This window comes from Schistocerca serialis, chromosome 1 (genome assembly GCF_023864345.2).
Source record: "Schistocerca serialis cubense isolate TAMUIC-IGC-003099 chromosome 1, iqSchSeri2.2, whole genome shotgun sequence".
NCBI classification, from domain to species: domain Eukaryota; kingdom Metazoa; phylum Arthropoda; class Insecta; order Orthoptera; family Acrididae; genus Schistocerca; species Schistocerca serialis.
In genome coordinates, this window is record NC_064638.1 from 956,183,906 (window position 1) to 956,207,058 (window position 23,153).

General features: G+C 44.3%; 1 protein-coding gene across 6 annotated transcripts in view; it reads left to right on the forward strand.

Annotated features, from left to right (window-relative positions):
• LOC126412820 (superoxide dismutase [Cu-Zn]-like) overlaps positions 1 to 23,153 on the forward strand; it is a 349,180-nt gene that overhangs the window by 280,883 nt on the left and 45,144 nt on the right. The window contains exon 1 of one of the 6 annotated variants that reach the window (XM_050082656.1): positions 19,915 to 19,973. The exons of the other annotated variants lie outside the window; for them this stretch is intronic. The gene's annotated coding sequence lies outside the window, so the exon portion shown is untranslated. Of the gene's footprint in view, positions 1 to 19,914; positions 19,974 to 23,153 lie in introns of those variants that run through there. 6 annotated transcript variants of the gene reach the window in all.

Genomic DNA, 23,153 nt, shown 5'->3' on the forward strand with positions numbered 1-23,153 from the left:
GTTCATTTAACAGGCGCCAAAGCGTAACATAAATTCTCAGCCAACTGCAGTGTCAGAGGCTGCAGGAGGCGTTCTCCATCATGGTGAGGTTTACTGTTGAAGTCCCTCGAAGAGTCAACCAGTGTATTGATCCCTCCGGCCGTATCTCGCGAAAAAGCAATGAAGGTAACATTAGAGACTGAGCTCACACGGAGCTTCCCAGCAGTCGTTCTTTCAGCGGACCTTTCGCGACTGGAGCAGGAAAAGGGAAGCGACAGTGGAACATAAGATACGGTACCTTCCGTCACACAGCGTAAGGTGGATCACAGAGTATAGATGGACGTAGATGTGAGATATAAATATGTTCATACAGTCTCATGTCACAGTATCTTTATTACACTCTTCATTCAATGATAAATAGCTCTGATTTATAATGACGAGGATAAGAAGAGAGCGAAAATTTTCAGTCTTTAACTTCCACGTCATAAGTGGGGGGAAAGATACTATGTTTTCACACTGAAATAGATGTTGTAAATAAAAGATATTTTGTTTGGTTCTTCTCATAAGGAGATTGGCTGCGGATAATATGCAAAGCACAATACGATGTAACCATTGCAAGTGAGCCGGCCGCGGTGGCCGAGCGGTTCTAGGCGCTTCAGTCCGGAACCGCGCGACTGCCACGGTTGCAGGTTCGAATCCTGCCTCGGGCATGGATGTGTGTGATGTCCTTAGGTTAGTTAGGTTTAAGTAGTTCTAAGTTCTAGGGGACTGATGACCTCAGATGTTAAGTCCCATAGTGCTCAGAGCCATTTGAACCATTTGAACCATTGCAAGTGAGTGCATGTTACCTGGCCGGGAGAAAGTGAGTAACAGCCGAAAGCTGCGCTCGAGAGCGCTGTCGACAATCAAGTGTACGGTACAGCATTCTTCCGTGTCACGTTAGAAATCGCCCAACGGTTCTGCAGAGCTTGTACTTAACCGACGACGGAAATGTGCTGCAACAGGAATACGTTAGTAGAGAGGAAGTGTTCGCTGTCAGTTACCACGGCAGGCTGTGAGAAGGCACCACGCGAACAACCAAGTCTAGCCATAGATCGGAAACAATGATAAAGACTGAGAACTATACAACAAGTAATAAGATATGTGTCTCCAAATGGCGGTGACATTCTAATTATTTCAAAGGAGAAAAGAAAGGAAAATCTGGGTTTAGCAGGATGTGCGCTGTACTTCAGCCGAAAAAAGGTTTTTTGAATCTTAAAACAATGTAATTCATAGGGTAACCCTTTTTACGAATACAATGAGGTGACAAAAGTCTTGGGTTACTACCTAGTATTGTGTCGAACCTCTTTTTCCCTGGATTACTGCAGCAACTCGACGTGGTATGGACACAATATGCCGTTGGAACTCCCCTGCAGAAATATTAAGCCATGTTACCTCTACGGCCGTCCACAATTGCGAAAGTCTTACCGATGCAAGATTTTGTGCGCGAACTGACCTCTCGATTATGTCTCATAAATTTTCGATGGGATTCATGTCGAGTGATCTGGGTGGCCAAATCATTTGCTCGAACTGTCCAGAATGTCCTTCAAATAACTGTGACCCCGTGTCATGGCACAGTGCCGTCCATAAAAATTCCATCGTTGAATGTCTGCATATGATCTCCAGATAGCCGAACAGGACCATTTTCAGTCAATGAATGGTTCATTTGGACCAGATGATCTATTTTATTTCATGTGAACACAGTCCATTCCATTATGGAGCCACCACCAGCCTGCGCATTACCTTGTTGACATCTGAGTCCATGTATTCGTGGTGTCTGCGCCAGACTCGAACCATATCATCAGCTATTACCACCTGAAATCGAGACTCATGAGACCAGGCCATGGTTTTCCAGTCATCTAGGCTGCAATCTGTATGGTCACGAGCCAGAGAGAGGCGCTGCAGGCGATGTCGTGCTGTTAGCAAAAGCACTTGCGTCGGTCTTCTGCTGCCGTAGCTCATTAACGCCACATTTCCCCTCCCTGTTCCAACCGATACGTTCGTCCTATGTCCCACATTTATTTCTGTCGTTATTTCACGCAGTGTTGCTTGTCTGTTATCCCTGACAACTCTATGCAAATGCCGCTGCTCTCCGGTGTTAAGTGAAGGCTGTCGGCCACTGCCTTGTGTGTTCTTAGGGGCAATGCCTGAAATTTGGTATCCGTCCTTCTAATCTTCTTATATACAGGCGTCACCCTTCTTATACACAGGCGTCACGTGCGCTTTTTTTCGGTGGACCCTAGACGACTGGAAAACCGTAGCTTGTTATATGAGTCTAGATTTCACTTGGTAAGAGCTGATGGTAGGGTTCGAGTGTGGCGCAGCGTCCCTCCACTCCCACCCCCTTCGCTCCCCCCCTCCCTCACCGACGCCATGTAATCAAATTGTCAACAAGGTACTGCGCAAGCTGCTGGTGGGTCCATAATGATATGGAGCTATGTTTACGTGAAATGGGCCGGGTCCTCTAATCTAATTGAACAAATCATTGACTGGAAATGGCTATGATCGGCTACTTCCAGGTCGTTGGCAGCCTTTCATGGACTTCATGTAATTTTTATGGATGACCATGCGCCGCGTCACCGGATTACAGTTGTTCGCGATTGGTTTGACGAACATTTTGGACAATCTGAATGAATGATTTGCTCACCCGCATCGCCCGACATGAATCCCATAGAACATTTATGGTACATAATCCGGAGGTCAATTCATGCACAACATCCTGGTTCGGCAACACTTTCGCAATTATGGACGGCCATGGAGGCAGCATGGCTCAATATTTCTGAAGGTGACTTCCACGTCGAAGAGAGCCGACACGATATTAGGGGGCGTCCCGTGACTTTTGTCACCTCATTGTGAAGCATTAACTCTCCGCAATCCTATCTGTTACTGATACGACAGGAGATAGCTATACCTGTGTCCGTCTGTCCCTTAAGAATCACTATGACACATGTGTGGGAGAGTACTTTTAATTGTGCTTTGTATTTGTTGACGCTTTGCTCATATTAGTGGATACAATTATGGCTCCCATGCTCTAGGCAGCTTTTTATTAGACTTACCTTTGCGAGCGCTGCGATAATTAGGGGCTGGAGAATTTTCTCAGTATCGCCTGGAAAGCCGATTCACGAGACTTTCTAAGCAGCTTTTCCGACAATTGAATTTACGCCGTTTTCCTTGGAGCGCAGCACTTTTTTATGCCATTATATAGCTCCCTCTTCAATTAAGCATGCAGTTTGCTTTCCATATTTTGGGTGTGCCATTTTCGCTGCTCTTATTTTATTCGATCGATACTCTCTCTAAGTTTTGTCACGTATGAAACCAACATACTTGAACTGTATTCCAATACGGACCGTTACAACAACTTTGGAGGTGATCGCTGCAGGGTACTGCAATTTCCCAAATCTTACCAGGAAATTAAACCCTGCCATTTGCTTTACCTACGACTAAGAAAACGTGACCTTGTCAGCTTCTCCAAAGTGTATTTGTGATAGCCAGGTGTAACTCACTAACATTGCAACAAAGGCTACTGCACTCTTCATGAACTGCGCAACTTTATATTTTGTGCATTAAGAGCTAGTTGTGACACTTGGAACCAAGTAATTACGTAATGGGCCATCAAAATATTTCCGCTTTAAAGTCAGCACCGCCAGTAGACTGTTGTTTATTTACAGTGTTACATTTACACTTACACAATCATGATTTCGGCTTCAAAGTGCCATTATCAAGTGCTTTTAGTGTTATACAGTGCCTAAGATGACATACTGTCGTATTTAAAATACAATATTAGACACATTGTCTAAGGGTCGATAAATACGACAGTATTAGGTAGTCTAAATGATTAATGGAAAATCTCATATAAAGATGTGAAACAAATACTAACTAAGAGATAGAGGGGCTGGCCAGTACTTACAGCCGATAGATACACAAAAAACAGAACCGAAAATTTACGTTCCTAGCTTTCGGAACAAATGTTAGATAGGTTTAAATATGACAGTATGTCATCTTAGGCACTGTATAACACTTAAAACACTTGATAATGGCCAGCCGGGGTGGCCGAGCGATTCTACGCGGTACAGTCTGGAACCGCGTGACCGCTACGGTCGCAGGTTCCAATCCTGCCTCAGGCATGGATGTGTGTGATGTCCTTAGGTTAGTTACGTTTAATTAGTTTTAAGTTCTAGGGGACTGATGACTTTAGAAATTAAGTCCCATAGTGCTCAGAGCCATTTGAACCATTTGAACTTGATAATGGCACTTTGAAGCCGAAATCATGATTGTGTAAATGTAAATGTAACACTGTAAATAAACAACAGTCTAATGGTGGTAATGACTTTAAATAAATATATTATGACTGTGGCCACGCATTACAAAAAATTATTAAAATATTTCCGCTTGAGGGCGTTGCTGCAACGTATATTCGACATAATGCAACTCCGATGGGGATATATAAGCACCGTCATGAAGGTGAGGGATTAACCGCTAAACCCAGTACTGGTATCTAGTAGCCTATCCACTTATCAACAGTCCAGATACCCTGCTGCGCCACTACATTCCAGTGCCGTGGCTAGCTGCACTGGGTTTCTCGTTTGAGGATCCATGACGAGAACAGCCCGATCGAGGTGGTCCCGCAGATCCTCGATTGCGTTTAAATCAGGGAAGTCTCGTGACCAGAGGATACGGTAAATCTATGCGGGCGCTCTCCAAACCACGCACATTGAAACGTCCCCTTAGAAAAGTTTATGAATGACTGTGCTGATAATCCCGTTACATTATTTGATTTTCAAACAGCTGAGCAGAAATAAACGTACTCAGACATTTCGCTCTTTACCTCTTCTGATCAACACTAAACTGACACACAATATTTTTAGCGCAACGCAGTCTGACTTTCAACAATCGCTACAAAAGAATGGCCCTGACTAACAATAACCTATAACTTTCATGAATCACTTACCTCACAAAAATCTTCGTTACTCGAACTACTGCAATACAGTGAGCGCCAGTACTGCCAGCTAAATAAAAGATTCTAACTACTGAAGGCACTAACTACTGATAGGCATAGTCATCAAATGAAAGATTTTGACAGAGAACAAACATATCAGTTCATGATATCCAATATTACAAATTAACTCTTTCTGGCGGACAGACGTCCAGATCGTCCGCTCTTAAAATTCTGCCGTTTCTCTCCCCACATCCACCACTGCTGGTGGTTCACCTCCAACTGCGCAACGCTACGCGCTGTTCACATCCAACAGCCCAACACTACAATAGCAAAATTTCCAACGATGCAAAGTAGCCAAAGACTGCACACAGCACAGTCACCGATTTTCATACAGAGCGCTACGTGGCGTTACCAACATAAAAACCTAGACAGCCTACTTACAAGGTACACTGCGAACTGTATGACACGTTGCATTGACCTGCCGGTAGACACCATCGTGCCGAGGAAAAACAAACTAAACGTATGGATAGACATAATACCCAAGGATAGAAGCATACTTGTGTTGATCCAGTGTGCCTTCCAGAATGACGAGGCCACCGAGAGAACGCCACGGAAACATTCCCCGTTCCATAACACCCCCTCATGGTTGTAGAGTGTTTGATTTCAGACGTTCCACGTCGTACTCGCCAATTGCCACCTGTCCGACGGAGCACGAAACGCGTTTCATCTGAAATGGCTACCTGTCGCCACTCATGTCAGTGGACGTTCAGGTGCGGTATTGGTGTGCAAATTCCAGACTTCGTCGCTGATGAACAGCAGTCAGAACCGTTCCTGTTTGCGATGTATATAAATCATCTAGCAGAAAGCGTCGAAAACTCTTTAAGACTGTTAGCGGATGATGTGGCTGTCTGTAGGTAAGTATCAGCGAAAGAAGACAGTATCGACTGGCAAAATTACCACGCGTCATTCGTGAGTGGAACAGGGAGGGGTGGGAGATCGGTTAGTGATACCAGAGGTAACCTCTGCCACACAGTGTCAGGTTGCTTTGGGAGTACTGATATGGATGTAGAGTCAGCGTGGGTGCATGAACCAGGATGCTGCTGCGGAGGCCCAATGCAGCAACGTTTGCTGAACGGTCGTTGAGGAGACACAGTTGGTAGCCCGGTCAGTTGTTCAACAGTTGCACATCTATTCGCCCGTACTCATCCGTAGACATCGTTCAACTTTGTCATCTACGAGTACGGACCATGAGGTGTCACTGGCAAGTGGTGTCACAGTTGCCAGTTTTGGTTAGCGCCATTTTGTTGTGCACGGTATACCTTAGCTAAGGTGGCAAGCGAACATAGCTGTTTCGAAAATGCTTGCACCCTTGAACCGAAAGGCAATGATCGTGCACTTTTGTACGTCAGAAAAATCGCTTCGTTCCGCATTATGACAAGGATTGCATTGTTTTCCGCGTCCCCACCCACCTCCCCGACACGCTTTCTATACCCTCCACTGCTAGTACTGCTACCCACATGCCGCCTGTGAGTGGTTACTTCAAACTGACATCGAACACAAGAGGTGGTCACCTTAATGTGACGTGTTTCGCAAGTGCTAATCAATATTCAGGTATATGATGGGAATGATCATTCTAAACAAAAACGCCAAGTAAACATGGATTCTAAAACGCATACCGTGAGGGCCATGAACAATTTTTCATCTTCGATGCTGTGTAATGAATTTCTCCTAATGCAAGCAGTTTGCTTTCCATATTTTGAAAAGTGGTAGTATTGACCAAAACAAGAAAAAACGTCCAGTAAACATGTGGTCTAAAATGCATACTGTAAGAGTTATGAGCACTTGTTCATTAGAAGAGCTGTGTTTCGAAGTAGCAAAGATGAACAAGTTCTCATAACTCTTATAGTATGTATTTTAGACCACATGTTTACTGGACATTTTTTTCTTGTTTTGGTCAATACTACCAGTTTTCAAAATATGGAAAGCAAAAAGCTTCCAGTAGGAGAGATTTGTAAGATCAAGAATTGCTCATAGCTCTTCAGGTATGCGTTTTGAAGCCCATGCTTACTTGACTTTCTTGTTTCGAATGATCATTCCTGTCATATCCCTGAATATTGACCATCACTGCTGAAACGCCCTATATACACACACAGTGTAAAAGTGTAAAGTCTGTAAGTGCAGGTATGTCGTTTGGTGACTGAGGACGATCAACTGAAAGACATTACATCAGTATTTACGCCATTTTTATACTAATAACTCTTAGCTGTTACAAGTTATATGTTGTTAGGTTGGTTAGTGCCTACAAGTGTGCTTGGTAGGAGCAAGCTGTTAATGCTTATTTTTTCCTGGACAGGAGGTTCAAGTGTGTGTCTCTAGAACGCAAAACGATTTGTCTACTTAGTGCTGCAGTTACGGCCGTGTAGAAAATATCAGGTCGTAAAGTCATGTTTGCTGGAAGACTGTTAGATGCAGAGAAAGAACAAATAACACAGTAAAGTGGGTATATACATACATAGTTAGTAGCAATACCAGAGAAGGAAAGTTGCTGCTCACCATATAGCGGAGATGCTGAGTCGCGATAGGCACAATAAAAAGATGCACACACTCATAGCTTTGTCAGCAGTAGACATACACACACGCACGCACATACTCACGCAAACGCAACTTGCACACACGTCCGCAGTCTCAGAGAGCTGAAACTTGACTGAGTGTAGTATTTTTATTAACAGTAATGCACTGTGGGCTTCCTTTAGGATGTCTGTTGGGTTATATTTCTACAATCTTATGCTGTTTTACGTTAGCGTGAATAGACAGGAGTGGGTGAAGAGAGAGGGAGAAAGACGATGAGGTAGTCATTACCGTGTGGGGCGCAGCTGATACGATGTTACTCGAAGGTAAAGAGCATGACGGCAACTCTGGACAGGGCGTCGTTATTCAAAGTCTATTTCTTACCGGTGGCCGCGGGCGGGCCCACAAATCATGCGCCAGATTACGGCGGACCTACAGCGCCGCGGTAACTCGATTACTGAGCGTCCGGGCGGGCCACGCAATTAACGTGGCACAGCCGGCTGCGGCCACGGCCGACCACACCGCAGCCGCTACCGCGCGCCTCTGTTACCTGCTCTCTCCTGCTACTGGCTGCGTGCGTGTGCGCCGACCGCAGGCATCGCTGGCGACAGCGCTCCCGCGTGTCGTACGCTCGCCTGAACACGCCTAACGAATACGGATGAGCCGTCGCTAGCGTAGGTTCAGAATACTTCACTCCAGGTCGCACCTATACTAGAATCTATTGCTCATTTTCAGCTAAAGACACGAGATTTGGTCAATAGGACATCCGCTACAGTGTGGCATGATACACTACTGGCCATTAAAATAACTACATCAATAAGAGATGCAGATGATAAACGGGTATTCATTGGACAAATATATTATACTAGAACTGACATGTGATTACATTTCCACGCAATTTGGGTGCATAGATCCTGAGAAATCAGTACGCAGAACAACCACCTCTGGCCGTAATAACGACCTTGATACGCCTGGGCATTGAGTCAAACAGAGCTTGGATGGCGGCTACAGGTACAGCTACCCATGCAGCTTCAACACGATATCACACTTCATCAAGAGTAGTGACTGGCGTATTGTGACGAGCCAGTTGCTCGGCCAGCATTCGCCAAACGTTTTCAGTTGGTGAGAGATCTGGCGAATGTGCTGGACAGGGCAGCAGTCGAACATCTTCTGTATCCAGAAAGGCCCGTGCAGGACTTGCAACATGCGGTCGTTCATTATCCTGCTGAAATGTAGGGTTTCGCAAGGATCGAATGAAGGGTAGAGCCACGGGTCGTAACACATCTGAAATGTAACGTCCACTATTCAAAGTGCCGTCAATGCGAACAAGAGGTGACCGAGACGTGTAATCAATGGCACCCCATACCATCACGCTGGGTGATACGCCAGTATGGCGATGACGAATATACGCTTTCAATATGCGTTCACCGCGATGTCGCCAAACACAGATGCGACCGTCATGATGCTGTGAACTGAACCTGGATTCATCCGAAAAAATTACGTTTTGACGTTCGTGCACTCAGGTTTGTCGTTGAGTACACCGTCGCAGGCGCTCCTGTCTGTGATGCAGCATCAAGGGTAACCGCAGCCATGATCTCCGAGCTGATAGTCTATTCTGCTGCAAACGTCGTCGAACTGTTCGTGCAGATGGTTGTTGTCTTGCAAACGTCCCCATCTGTTGACTCAGGGATCGAGACGTGGCTGCACGATCCATTACAGCCATGCGGATAAGATGCCTGTCATCTCAACTGCTACCGATACGAGGCCGTTGGATCGAGCACGGCGTTCCATATTACCCTCTTGAACCCACCGATTCCATATTCTGTTAACAGTCATTGGATCTCGACCAACACGAGCAGCAATGTCGCGATACGATAAACCGCAATCGCGATAGGCTACAATCCGACCTTTATCAAAGTCGGAAACGTGATGGTACGCATTTCTCCTCCTTACACGAGGCATCACAACAACATTTCACCAGGCAACTTCGGTCAACTGCTGTTTGTGTATCAGAAATCTGTTGGAAACTCTCCTCATGTCAGCACGTTGTAGGTGTCGCCACCGGCGCCAACCTTGTGTGAATGCTCTGAAAAGCTGATCATTTGCATATCACAGCATCTTCTTCTTGTCGGTTAAATTTCGCGTCTTTAGCACTTCATCTTCGTGGTGTAGCAATTTTAATGGCCAGTAGTGTAATTAATTTAGAGAGATCCGCTTCAGTTGCACCAATATTTGAGCAAAGCACGACCGGTTTCGGATTTTAAAATTCCATCTTCAGGTGTCTGAAATCACATTATTTGGTAATACATATCATTCGGTCGGGCCAGTCAGTGCAAGAGTTCCAATCATTGCATGGTGCCGGAAACTGTCCACCTTAGCACAGTCGCACGATAGGAATGCCAAAGAATTAATATGGGGAGTGTCTACCCTTTGCCCTTATGACGGCTTCCACTCTGCTGAGGACACTTTCAGTGAGGTGCCTGAGTGCCTGCGGAGGAATGGCAGCCCCTTCTTCCTGAAGACCGGAAACCAGGCAAGGTAGTGATGCTGGACACTGGGGTACGGAGCGAAGGCGACGTTATCGTCATCGAGGTCATTAGAGACGGAGCACAAGTTCGCATTGTATCAATGATAGGGAAAGAAATCGGACGTGCCTTCTCATAGGAACAACCCTGGCATTTGCCTGGAACGATTTAGGAAAATCATAGAAAATCTAAATCTGGATGGCCCGACGTGGGTTTGAACCGTCGTCTTCCTGAATGCGATTCCGGTGTGCCACCTCGCTAGGTCATAGTTTACATTGACGCCAAGTTGTCAGTTCATATGGCTGCCTGGTGCAGCTACCTATATCGTTCACTCGTAGATTTGACATAGTAATAACACAGGAAGAAAAGGTATTCTGCCTTACCTGTTTCAGCAGATGCAATTCAGTTGCAATTGTTGTGCAAGATTTTCGCAGAGTAAAATTGGATGGTTCTTTTGAAAATAGAGACATTACAGTCCTACGCGTAAGTTAACATTCACGACAAGTTTCTATCTCTATATATCTAGAAGATACAGCTTTGAGAAAACGGCCCAGCCTTTTTGAAACACTGTGCACTCTGTTTATAGTTTTGCCTCTAAAACTTTTCGCCTCGACAATTTTATTTACATAGCGCTTTTCTGCTACGTTGTTATAAAACAAGGACACTTCGTTTTGAGCATAAGCAGTTTTACGGAGTTGAGTTATGTGCCGTAGATATTCCTCGCATCTCTGCCTAGCATATTCTCATGCCTACTGCAAATGCATACAACTGGAATACTGAGACGCAGTTGTTAATCTCGTACTTAGACTGGTCCACTATGCAAGACGACAAGGTGTGTAGCAATTAGGAAAAATATATCTACATAAATATCGTAGCTGCGGACAGTAACAAGATGCAAACTCCTGGCCGATTCTGCCAGAGGTCGGTTATTTGGTGTTCTAGGATCTCATACTCAGGTTTTCGAACTCGCCCATAGACTATTTTTCTATTTTAAAGTAATAAATTATCATCATTTTGTGTTACAATAGATAGATGCAGGAAATATAGAAACATAGTCCTAACTATTAACCTGGATGGGAGCTGCCTGATACTTCAAAATGATGATTATAGTGATGAAAGGGTAAGGTGTATTCACGTGCCAGCCAAATCTAGGAACTTTACTCTGTCTCAGAGATAGCGTTAATATCAATGAAGTACTGATTTTGTTACGCTGATGCATTATTCTGAACATCATAAATAAAGTGTTAATTTGATTTGTAGCGCCGGCCAGAGTGGCCGAGCGGTTCTGGACGCCACAGTCTGGAACCGCGCGACCGCCACGGTCTAAGATTCGAATCCTACCTCTGGCATGGATTTGTGTGATGTCTTTAGGTTAGTTAGGTTTAAGTAGTTCTAATTTATAGGGAACTGATGACTTCAGAAGTTAAGTCCCATAGTGCTCAGAGCCATTTGAACCATTTTTTGATTTGTAGCATAGTTTTGTTTGTACACCTTTATGAAATAGCCGCGTGGTGTTTCTTTTTGCTCAGTTGGGTAAACTGGATTACCGTGCCGACAAAAACCTGGACGCTTTATTGACAACGGAGAAGCTCATTCCTTGTAACTCGTTTATGATTCATTTCATTCATTTTAACTCGTAAGAAATGGGCAATTGAATTTAATCGTAGTTTTACGGCTCTTTAAGATGGTTCTTTAGGAAGGCGTCCTACAACTGCAGACATAAATGAGAACATGGCTGAAGTCTTCAATACGCTTTGGGATGAACGGCATTAAAAGTGTATCAGACAGTGGATGCCACAGGAACGTCAGAAAAAGAATTGACTGTGATATAGTTTTGCGCAATGAGAGTGCCTTATTTGTTGAAACCAGAACAAAAGCAAGTAATACATGGAAGCCAGAGGCTGAATACCTATAAAGGCAAAGTTGAATTCGTCTATCGGAAAATTATATCCAATGTTTTCGGTGACGCGAAAGGGATTCTTCTTACTGTCTTTCAAAGAGAAAAAGCAACTGGTGAAGTCTTCTAAATCAACAGAATCAAAAAGACATCAGGAAATGCCTGAAATACAGAAGCAAAATTTCATTCTTCACCATCACAATGCAATGTAAAAGTGCTCTGTAAATGGGAAACAAACTTATTTCACCAGATTTGACATTCTCAAACTCCCACTCAGACCTACATCTAAGGAAATTTGTGGGTTAAAGATAATTTTAGCATAATGAAGAGGTTAGACAATTGTAAACGTTCCAGAGTCGTAGTTCAGGTATGGAATCAACCACACCGGTAAAAAGTTGGAAAAAGTGTATTGATCTAATAGGAGACTATGTTGAACATGTGTGTTTTGACATAACAAACACACTTTCACTGCTAGTCCGAGATTTTCGCTTCGTACTTTGAGTGGCGAAAGTTGTAGGTAGGAAGGGAACTGACCGCAATCGTCCCAGCAGTTCTGAAGTGCATATACACTCCTGGAAATTGAAATAAGAACACCGTGAATTCATTGTCCCAGGAAGGGGAAACTTTATTGACACATTCCTGGGGTCAGATACATCATATGATCACACTGACAGAACCACAGGCACATAGACACAGGCAACAGAGCATGCACAATGTCGGCACTAGTACAGTGTATATCCACCTTTCGCAGCAATGCAGGCTGCTATTCTCCCATGGAGACGATCGTAGAGATGCTGGATGTAGTCCTGTGGAACGGCTTGCCATGCCATTTCCACCTGGCGCCTCAGTTGGACCAGCGTTCGTGCTGGACGTGCAGACCGCGTGAGACGACGCTTCATCCAGTCCCAAACATGCTCAATGGGGGACAGATCCGGAGATCTTGCTGGCCAGGGTAGTTGACTTACACCTTCTAGAGCACGTTGGGTGGCACGGGATACATGCGGACGTGCATTGTCCTGTTGGAACAGCAAGTTCCCTTGCCGGTCAAGGAATGGTAGAACGATGGGTTCGATGACGGTTTGGATGTACCGTGCACTATTCAGTGTCCCCTCGACGATCACCAGTGGTGTACAGCCAGTGTAGGAGATCGCTCCCCACACCATGATGCCGGGTGTTGGCCCTGTGTGCCTCGGTCGTATGCAGTCCTGATTGTGGCGCTCACCTGCACGGCGCCAAACACGCATACGACCATCATTGGCACCAAGGCAGAAGCGACTCTCATCGCTGAAGACGACACGTCTCCATTCGTCCCTCCATTCACGCCTGTCGCGACACCACTGGAGGCGGGCTGCACGATGTTGGGGCGTGAGCGGAAGACGGCCTAACGGTGTGCGGGACCGTAGCCCAGCTTCATGGAGACGGTTGCGAATGGTCCTCGCCGATACCCCAGGAGCAACAGTGTCCCTAATTTGCTGGGAAGTGGCGGTGGGGTCCCCTACGGCACTGTGTAGGATCCTACGGTCTTGGCGTGCATCCGTGCGTCGCTGCGGTCCGGTCACAGGTCGACGGGCACGTGCACCTTCCGCCGACCACTGGCGACAACATCGATGTACTGTGGAGACCTCACGCCCCACGTGTTGAGCAATTCGGCGGTACGTCCACCCGGCCTCCCGCATGCCCACTATACGCCCTCGCTCAAAGTCCGTCAACTGCACATACGGTTCACGTCCACGCTGTCGCGGCATGCTACCAGTGTTAAAGACTGCGATGGAGCTCCGTATGCCACGGCAAACTGGCTGACACTGACGGCGGCGGTGCACAAATGCTGCGCAGCTAGCGCTATTCGACGGCCAACACCGCGGTTCCTGGTGTGTCCGCTGTGCCGTGCGTGTGATCATTGCTTGTACAGCCCTCTCGCAGTGTCGGGAGCAAGTATGGTGGGTCTGACACACCGGTGTCAATGTGTTCTTTTTTCCATTTCCAGGAGTGTAGGTCGGAAATGGTATCAACTTAATCTCGACGCGTATTTCTAATCTTCATTATTCGAACAACAGATGTCGGCAGCTGGAGCGAAAGATGTGGCACATTGGAAGGAACTCTCATTAGTGTTTTATCCCACGCTCGATGTGGAATGAAATGGGAAGGATCCTTGAAAAGGATCCTGGCTTTTGCATTTGATGTAACGAAGTTACAAAAAACGTAAGTCTGGGTAGCCGGTCGGGGATCTGAACCCTGTACAGGTCGAATGTAAGTCTAATGTCTTACCGATGAACGTCTGGCTCGGTTGTGGCACAGTGAAACTATATTCTGCAGGCGCTGCCTTAAATCAAAATCCTTCTTCGGCAGTTCAGACGTATTTTACCTGTGACTTTATGGTTTCCCCCCTCCACACTCCTGGGCAAGTGAACTTTTGTTCTAATGAGCTCTAAACTGGCTACAAATTTTACCAAACCTTCCTTTAGCTGCACACTTGAGAAAGGTCACATGATAACTATGCGTCGACGTTTATTTGCTGGGAGCTAGTAACACCGCTACCGAAGAAAAGAGTATGCTCAATCTTTGCTGTAAGGACGTTCATGAAACTCATTCGATGGGTTGTGGCCGAGCGGTTCTAGGCCCGTCAGTCTGGAACCGCGCTGCTGCTACGGTCGCAGGTTCGAATCCTGCCTCGGGCATGGATGTGTGTGATGTCCTTAGCTTAGTTTGGTCTAAGTAGTTCTACGTCTAGGGGACTGATGACCTCAGATGTTAAGTCCCATAGTGCTCAGAGCCAGTTGAACCATTTTTTGAACTTATTCGATGTTTTGACGTTTTGACGTTTTATCATTCAATAATTCCAATCCCAAAGAAAGCAGGAGCTAACAGATGTGAAAATTACCGAACTGTCAGTTTAATAAGTCGCGGTTCCAAAATACTAACGCGAATTCTTTACAGACGAATGGAAAAACTGGTAGAAGCCGAACTCGGGAAGATCAGTATGGATTCCGTAGAAATGTTGGAACACGTGAGGCAATACTGAACCTATGACTTGACTGGAATACTCTCTTTCAAATTCTGAAGGTGGCAGGGGTAAAATACAGGGAGCGAAAGGCTAATTACAATTTGTACAGAGACCAGATGGCAGTTATAAGAGTCGAGGGGTATGAAAGAGAAGCAGTGGTTGGGAAGGGAGTGAGACAGGGTTGTAGCCTATCCCCGACGTTATTCAATCTGTATATTGAGCAAGCAGTAAAGGAAACAGAAGAAAAATTCGGAGTAGTAATTAAATCCATGGAGAAGAAATATAAACTTTGAGGTTCGCCGATGACATTGTAATTCTGTCAGAGACAGCAAAGGACCTGGAAGAGCAGTTGAACGGAATGGACAATGTCTTGAAAGGAGGATATAAGATGAAGATCAACAAAAGCAAAACGAGGGTAATGGAATGTAGTCGAATTAAGTCGGGTGATGCTGAGGGAATTACATTAGGAAATGAGACACTTAAAGTAGTGAAGGAGTTTTGCTATTTGGGGAGCAAAATAATTAATGATGGTCGAAGAAGAGAGGATATAAAATGTAGACTGACAATGGCAAGGGAAGCGTTTCTGAAGAAGAGAAATTTGTTATCATCGAGTATAGATTTAAGTGTCAGGAAGTCGTCACTGAAAGTATTTGTATGGAGTGTAGCTATGTATGGAAGTGAAACATGGACGATAAATGGTTTGGATGAGAAGAGAATAGAATCTGTCGGAGTATGGTGCTACAGAAGAATGCTGAAGATTAGATGGGTAGATCTCATAACTAAATGAGGAGGTACTGATTAGAATTGGGGAAAAGAGAAATTTGTGGCACAACTTGACTAGAAAAAGGGATCGGATGGTAGGACATGTTCTGAGGCATCAAGGGATCACCAATTTAGTATTGGAGAGCAGCGTGGAGGGTAAAAATCGTAGAGGGAGACCAAGAGATGAATACACTAAGCAGATTCAGAAGGATGTAGGTTGCAGTAGGCACTGAGAGATGAAGAAGCTTGCACAGAATAGAGGAGCATGGAGAGCTGCATCAAACTAGTCTCTGGACTGAAGACCACAACAACATCATTCTACACTTAAGCAAAATACACCACAGGCTCCCTTACTTGTGCCTGTAAGACCTTGCAAACTGCGATCGTTTGTTATTTGTATTTTGAGACCACCGCTCTAAAGTTTTGTTTCCACTGTCGAATCCAACTACTATAAAACTTCCTTAACAGTAATATTAATTATGATTACAAACATTGTAGTTATTACTACGCGTACCTCTGATTCTTGTCAGTTTTAAAACATTGTATTACATCAGTTGTAGGAAACTTACGGCATGTAGAGTTCCAATAACAACGTGTTGAAACGGCGGTTCTGTATAGCTAGCAAGTGCGTCGCGCGGTGGAAATCATTTCCGTTGCACGCGTCACGAGTCCATAAACAAGCCATTATGGTTGCACGCTCTCGTGGTTTTGTAAAGCACCTGAATCAACTCTGGCTCGTGTTTCCGCTCCCTGTTCGGTGACTGCACTGGCAGTCAGATCCGTGGCTTTTCGTAGTGACAGTCTGCGGAGTGTCGCAAAAACTGCCATATTCTCTTCATTCTGTATCAAGTTAAAAAGAAGAGAGCCATGTGCTGACTGCTGCTGTAAGCACGCACCGGCTAATGGCTTCGTCAGTGTTTTTGCCTGCGCAAACTAACACATATCGGGATGTGGTTAGAAAAATAGAGCAGGTGTCATTCTAAATTTAGGTATCAAACACATACGATACCACCAGGTCAGAGAGCTAGAGTCCGTCTATTTTTTCCCCTTGGATATGGAAGCTGTACGCCGGAAATAAAAAGTTTAGGCACACAGATATTGCTCCTTCGTCAGGCCAACTACCCCTAGTGTCAGCTACGCAGAAGAAACCTCGCACAGATAACAAAGTGCATATGTTGTGCTTATAGTGCAGTATAATTGAACCATAACTGTATGCAATCTTTCATTTATATTCACAATGGTTGTCTTTCCAGTATCGATATCGAAGGTATACCTACGCCAGAAGACAGGCTGCGAGACTGTCTAGTGTCGTATGTTGCGGGACTAAGAAATGCTGTCCACTTTCATGTAAAAGCCACTCCACTGGCCGAAAAATTTCCCGCGTCTGAGAGGGCTTCCCTTTTTCAGTGAAACAGGAGGTCTTAACAGTACTTATATCTCTCAAGCAATAAAAATATTAATCAAAAATAAAGTATTAATTCATATTTATATTACGACGATAGTCATCCTTGTAATTGTTTTCACGTTTTTTTTCCTATGACGTACATGTGGGAATGAATATTCCTGTCACACAAATTATATCGAACAGTACTAGAAGCGTACAAAAGTACAAAAGATGGCGTACTGAAAATCAAGCATTTAGCAATTTTTCACTAAGGCTGTAGTTTGGTTCAAGCAGACGTCACACTGGACTCTTCTTGAATCTGTGGACGCATTAATAGTTCAGACTCATAATCAACTTAAACGCATAAGATAATCTTATCACAGGAGAGAAATTTCCTCGACAAATTCTGTGTTCATTAACAAGACATTGTCCGTCCTTCTAGTCTCCACTTAAGTTGATTTGCCTGCGGCTCGACTGTTTGAAAAGTCTCACCGCCCACTGACTGAGTAGGCCTAAAAATTACCCTCATCTCACGTTCCTTAGGAACTGAGACGCTGAATGCAAAAGAAAGACGGCCAGATGCAGCTTTCAATTTGTACGCGCGTTCACAAGTAGGAAGGCTGCAATTTCTCTTTGGCTAGTTTCTTTCCTTATACTACTGCTGCTCTGTAATTTTGAGAACATGTCAGTACTTAAGAATATATATTACTTTCTGCTTCCGCCTTGCGTTGGAATATTTATTCACGTCGTTCCTTAACATAGTGAGATGCTTCTAATGCAGGGTAATGTATGAGGCGTTTTCAAAAAGTTGGAATCTTTCGAAGAACACTTGAGTACGTATTCAATCATATTCTTCGTAATGAAATACCTTACTGAACAACGAAATGGCTAATCGAAAACGAGACGGGGCACAGTGAACCCTCCATGGACTGCGTATCACCTGATTTCAAAGTAAGTAGTAATAAGTCAGCCTCCATAATATATAAGTGCCCTCCCGCCCCCACCCAGTTGTTTTGATTAGATAGTCTTGCCTTACCTGCTTACCGTATTCAATCCTTAGCCTCTCTTGACAATTTTTTATTCCCCACACTACTCTCCATTCCCAAACTGGTAATTCCTTGATCTCATAGTATGTGTCCTGTCTACCGATTTCTCATTTTAGTCAAATACTGCCATAAATTTCGTTTTCCTCAATCCGATTCAGTACCTAATTAGTTATTCGATCCAGCCATATACAGAATTCTTTTTTAGTACCACATTTCAACAACTTCAACTCTCTTTTTGCCTGAACTGTTTATAGTCCACGATTCACTTCCAGGCAAGGTTACACTCCACACAAATGCCTTCGGAAAAAATACCTTAACTTTTAAATTTATGTTGGATGTTTACAAATTTCTCTTATTAAACATTTTTTTTTATGCCAATCTACTATTTATAGCCTCTCTATTTTGACCATCACCAATTATTTTGCTGCCCAAATAAAAAGCTTCTCTACTACTTTTAATGAATCCTTTGCTTAGTATTTTTTCCCTGAACAACACTTTTACATTGCGTTAGTCGATCTCACCCCTCCGGGTGGCGTCTCCGAGATGTGGAAAAACGTCAAAGACGTTCTTTTTATTGAAATGAAATACAATAACTTGACTTAACAGTATGACATAGTATTCTACTACAGTGATAATGTTAAAGCATTAATTTTAAGGATTTCTGTGAAGACGCACTTCAGTGGAGAAGAAGAAGTAGCCCAACGAAAAGTTCTTAAATTCGCTACCGAACACCACATTTCTTAAGACATCTAAAATCTCTGGCAGATTTTGAACGGATCTCCTGAGGTCGTGTGTGTGCGCTTTTTCTTGTGGCCGGGGGGGGGGGGGGGGGGGAGGCGGCGGGAGAGGAAGAGAGGGAGAGTGAGAAAGAGAGAGAGAGAGAGAGATAGGCGAATGATTGTCCTGTAAGGAAATATAAGGAACATATCTAACTTCCTTCTGTACTTATTTTTTAACCCCTTGATATATTAACATAGGTTGTTTTTAATCCTAGCGTTATATTTATGCTTCGCAAAATTTTGAAGAAAGAGGGATGTTGGTAATCAAAAATGAAACTGACTTCATTATTATATTGTGAAGCATTCGTTAAAATACCCATATTTTTGATGAAATCTCTCAAGGATGTTCTAGAACTAACACCTGGCGGAATTACTTATAACAGCCTTCTGCATTCTGAAAATGCTACCTCTGTAAGATGAGTTCCCCGCAAAAGATTTCATACTCATCACTGAATGAGAACACGCGGCATAAATTACTCTGCGCACATAATTAAGGTGTCACCTTTTTGAAATCCCTTAACTGTCTTCCATCGTATACTGCGAACTGCCGGTTTCGTCGGCGAAATGTGTAAGAATCAACGACCCAAGGGTAGAAGGGAAGAAGTGCTTCCGTTGACACACCTTATGCCATCTCCTGAGGTCGTGTGTGTGCGCTTTTGTTTTGGGGCCGGGGGGGGAGGGGGGGGGGAGGCGGCGGGAGAGGAAGAGAGGGAGAGTGAGAAAGAGAGAGAGAGAGATAGGTGAATGATTGTCCTGTAAGGAAATATAAGGAACAAAAGAAATGAAGATGCTTTTTCTGTGAACGCTTGATAATTGTGGCGTTGCTACAGACACACTGGAAGGTGACATTTCCGGGATCCTATTAAGTTATGTAACAGTAGCCAGAACGAAGCAATTGACCTTGAGTTGTAATAGCCCCTCCATCTCCCGGTATAGAGGCTGAATGGCCTTGTTCTGCACACGGTACGGGTCGTCCAGGGATTCTGGAGGTATTAATAAGGTGCCCCGGCTAGAGGCTATCGCAGTACCAGTCGCTGGCGTGCTGTTTGTGTAGACGGTAAGTTTATTCCAATGTTTGCTCACGTATATGTCTGGATGTAGCCTCTAGCGGCGAAGACTCTCATAACGCTGCTGACATCCACCCAGCACGTACAACTGAGCTTGGTAGCTGATCAGCCGCTTGTGGATGCTACGGGGACGACTTATTTGTCTGCTCTGATTGCGGCTAGAGTCTAACGCGGCTTTAACAGGTTTGCTGGAGCGATCTCTTTCGTTGCAGAAGTGTCGGCAAAATGTCTTTTCTAAGTTGCAGTGTGGTAGGCGTCTACTGCAGGTAATGGTTAAATTTATATGTTAAAACCAATTCTGTGTTTTCTCTCCATGTGCTGAAAATCAACTTACACTAGGCAAACAAACATTTCTGTAATCAAATCTACAGTAGTTCTTGTGTTGATTAGTTTCTGCATCACTAGTCAAGTGGTCAAATAGCGCAGTGCACAAAGATCAGTCATAGGAAAAGTTAGAGAACGAATAATTTCGATGTGAATACACCCAAAAAATTAGCAAGTGAAGTACTGTAGAAATATGACTTTTCACCTGTGACTACATAGACAGAAATACATCACGGCGTGTAAAGTTAAGCCAACCCAATGAATATGCCTTTCGCGTTTGTGATAATTAATAAGAGCATTACAAAAGAAAAATGCTTTGTTTATAAACGAATATTTCAGTTAAGTCTTCATAGCAATTGGCGTTTTCTCAAGCGAGCTGTGTTTCGTCACCTACTTTTCGAACCTGAAACTTACGGTAAGAATTAAGCACTTCAAGCCCTCAAATGTCTACGTAGCTGACATATTAGACTGTTCGAGTAGGATACTGGGCGTGTCCGACAACGCTGATTGAAATAATTCACTGGAATTAAACCTGCGTGTTCATCAGATGCTGCTAACAAGAGGAGGCCGCCAATTGTGAAATTCAGATTCGATTCATACTGCGCATAATAAAAGCTCATGGCCACGGGTGTAATGTGGCAAAGCACCAAGATGCACTTCTCAGCCGATGTCGAGAAAATCGACAGTTAAGAGAAACTGTTGCGGTGAAATACTTTCTACGATTAATAATTTTCTACAGCGTCGTGGCCCAGCGGTAAGCGCTCGGGTTCGTAATCCGAAGGTCGCCGGATCGAATCTCGCGCCAAGCAAATTTTTTTTTTGTTATTAATATATATATATATATATATATCTTTTCCGCAAACAAAGTTGTATTTCACAAATGTTATTAATTGTCGTCGCCGGCCGTTGTGGCCCTGCGGTTCTAGGCGCTTCAGTCTGGAATCGCGTAACTGCTATGGTCGCAGGTTCGAATCCCGCCTCGGGCATGGATGTGTGTGATGTCCTTAGGTTGGTTAGGTTCAATTAGTTCTAAGTTCTAGGCGACTGATGACCTCAGAAGTTAAGTCGCATAGTGCTCAGAGCCAGCCAATTGTCATCATAATGTTTACCACGTATAGTTAAAGGAAGACGTAGAAACGATATTCCGAGACGAATACGTATAGTGTAAGTCAAACGTTCGAATTTGAGTAGAGACCCCACGAACACAAATTTGCTGTGGCAGGTATGAAATATAAACTCCGTTACTCGCTCGTTACACTTGAAGGACAGATGTTGAATGGGCTGAAACGAGCCACCGCATAACAGCGTAGTTGCCTGCTAACTTCGTAAGAAGGTAGATGCGGTCCCTAGCGCAACTTATAACATCGTCGAAAACCAGTGCGTACGTGAGAGCTGTTGTACACCCTGTTAAACAAACGGAAAAATGGAGGCGGTACAATTGGAGAGCGATTCGGGCCCTTCGCATGAAAGTGATGTGATCGAAGAAGATTCTATACACAGTGATGTGGTGAAACAACAATTGAAAGATGCGTTGGTGTATTTTGAAAGCCTCCTTCGTAACAGTAATCGCATCGCAGCAGAACCGTCATCATCAATCAACGAAGAACCCATGGTAATTGGGGAAGAAATGTTCCAGAATACGCTGCAAATGCTCGCCGAAAAAACCCTCGTTCATGATGAGGAACAGAGACATTAATGAAATCGACAATAATAATGCCTACGAAGACGTTGAAACGAGTCCCATTGCCAACGAATCATTGGACGAATAAGAGCCGGACGAAAAGAAAAAGGAAAGGGTACGACAATATTTCTCTGGATTACAAAATTAGATCTGTCAATCTGGCCAAAGAACATCCAGGCTGGAGTCTCAAAACTCTACAAAAAAAGGGGTGCTCTCGTTTGACAAACATGGGCTATTTATCCAGGCGGGAAGAGCAAATTAAACGTGGCGGTAGCAAATTTGATAAATATTGTACCACCGAATCATGGGTGCACGATCGCTTCGTAGAAGCTCGACAAAACTTCCAGCAAGTTACTACCAGAAACCTGCAGCAGTGGGCCTTGGGCGCTGCAAGTCAGTTCCCGGATTTCAACTTCAAAGCTTCAAAAACATGGGTCACCGAATTTAAAAAGAAGCATGGGATTCGGCAACGGAAAATCACAAAATTTGTTGCCCGGAAAGAGACAGCTACCCGATGCGAAGTTTTGGTCGTAGCGGACACATTTCGGATCCAGACGCGAACGTTGATAACTAACTTCGACAAAGATTTCATAATTAATACTGATCAAACAGGTACGTAAAGAGCTGTTCACAAATGTCATATGACATGATGATATAATATGATAATCTGATACATGGTAGACGACACAGATTTCGTATATTTCTTATATAAACGACATTTTTATATTTTGTTTGTCAGGGTGCCAGTACCAGTCCACGTTCAACAGAACTCTCGCCGAAAAAGGGTCAAAGGCTGTCCTGGTAACCCGACACGACATGAACAAGGTGACGCATTCGTATACGGCACAATATTCAATCACGATGTCTGGACGAGTCTTACCTCTTGTTATGCTTCCAAGAGTCCACAGGTACGTTTGGACAGTCGACGAGTACGCCAAGAAGTATACCAACGTTGTTATTACATCCTCCAAATCCGGTAAACTAACAACGGGTTTGTTCATGGACTTCTTGCTTAATGCTTTGCAACCTTACGTACAAAAGAAAGAATTTCTCCTTCTGAGCTACTCTTGGGGTGGGCAAACGAACTCGGCGTTATACGATGAGATGTTCCAGGACGATAAGAAGTTACCAACGTGCACTATAAAGGTCATTCCTCCAAAGTGCA